The following is a 1,820-nucleotide window of genomic DNA, read 5'->3' as shown; positions in this document are numbered from 1 at the left end:
AAACACATGCAGCAGCTGCAGTCTGTAGCTGACATTATTTTCTTGCTTTATTGAATGAGATAAAACTACACAACCCAACTTAGACCTAAAGGGCAATTCAGGTCTCAGTTTTTGATGGTACAAGTCTCGGTCCAGTCAGAAGTCTTATTTTTGTATTTTTGTGACTTTAGTCCACTGCTTGAGAGTGTATGGTCTTGACCTCTAGAGAACTTGCCTCAGTGCACAATACATCAAATTATTCCTGTCTTGTTATTTTTTTCTTTCTTTATCATACAACTTCTGTAAAATGTAAGCTCATAAACTAGGTTTAGAGATTGTGTGTGACTGCATTTAAGAATTTTAATATTGATTATGACGAGTATTTATTAATACCAAGAAGTGGTTTGGCTGAGTAATTAACCGTTTTTCCAATACTTTTTGCATTTTGTGGTGTACAATAAGAAACTGTTCTTAAATATGAAGTTGAACTCTAAACATTCAGCTTTAATCTGGAAGAAGAACCGGCCTCATGCCTACCTCTGGTGGTGGTTGTGCAGGGGGTGGAGTTCACCCTGAACACATCAGCAGTCCATCACAATATTACTGAAATTATGTGAGTAATATATATTAACCTCCTGAATGGGACAAAACATAAGTGAGTTTGTCTTGTTTCATTCAGTCAACAGACACAGAACATGTCAGACCACATCACTGTCAGAGATAAAACATCTAAATTTACTCTGGGAATTAGAGGTTCAAGCCTCTTGTTGATCTCTAAATGTTTAGTGAACAGCATACAGTTTGCAGTAGAGCCGCACAATAGCAATTTGAGCAGATGAATAAAAGCTTCAAACTTTCCTGCTGTTATGTCAGCTCAGGTCAGTTACTGCAGAGCAATTTCCTGGTGACAGCAGGAAAAGAGCCATATCTCCAAACTCCTCAGTAGGTAGACAGGACCTAATTGCACCTGTTTACAGCTTGATGCACTTTTGCTTGGTACCTGGAGCTATATTTGTCAAGTAAAGAGATGGACAGATGCAGGTGTGCAACCATGGTAACGACAAAAACTACAAAGCGGTACAATTACCCCTGCTTGTATCCTCAGGATAGCATGTGGAAAGGGTATTTATCTAGCCTCAAGACTGACTGCCATTCTACTTCTGTGATGTCTAGAGGAATCTTTCGTAAATAACTCAAACAAGACATAACAGCCCACTTCTCCCTGGAGATACAGACCAAGTCCTCTAACTTGATAATGAAATCATGGACCTGAAGCTGGTGAGATCATCTCAGCATGGTTTTGCCGAGTGTTTCTTAAAAGTCTGCTTTTAAAAATCACAGTGCAAAAAAATAACTGGCTCTGCAAAAACACAACATAATAACAGCATAATTACTTTCCGCACAGCTTTTTGTCTTTAATTGCTGCATATTGTGTGTTCTAGTTCCTTTTACCCAAAATGTTAAAAAAAATGAAAGGACAAAAATCTATTTGGCTTCACTTTTTGCTCCTTATCTGCTGGAAAATAAGTCACAAAGAAATGTTCAGAAAACTGGAAAGATTTTAAAGGACAGCAAAAATCGAGCAATCCATGTAATTTGTCAGAATCAAGGTGGCATGGTGCTACAGTGGTTAGCACCAAGATCAGGAAAACCCAGGACTAAAATCCTGCACTCTGCATTCAGAACCAGAACCAAACATGGAGAAGTGGCATTCAGCTTCTATGCGCCACAAATCTGGAACAAACTTCCAGAAAATTGCAAAAATTGGAGTTGCCTTTGATTCATGAAAGCTGGAACATTAATTTACATATTTGATGTATGGTTTACATTGTAAAAAAGTC

Source organism: Poecilia formosa, unplaced genomic scaffold (genome assembly GCF_000485575.1).
Source record: "Poecilia formosa unplaced genomic scaffold, Poecilia_formosa-5.1.2 Scaffold696, whole genome shotgun sequence".
Lineage (NCBI taxonomy): Eukaryota > Metazoa > Chordata > Actinopteri > Cyprinodontiformes > Poeciliidae > Poecilia > Poecilia formosa.
This window is presented reverse-complemented; position numbering follows the sequence as displayed.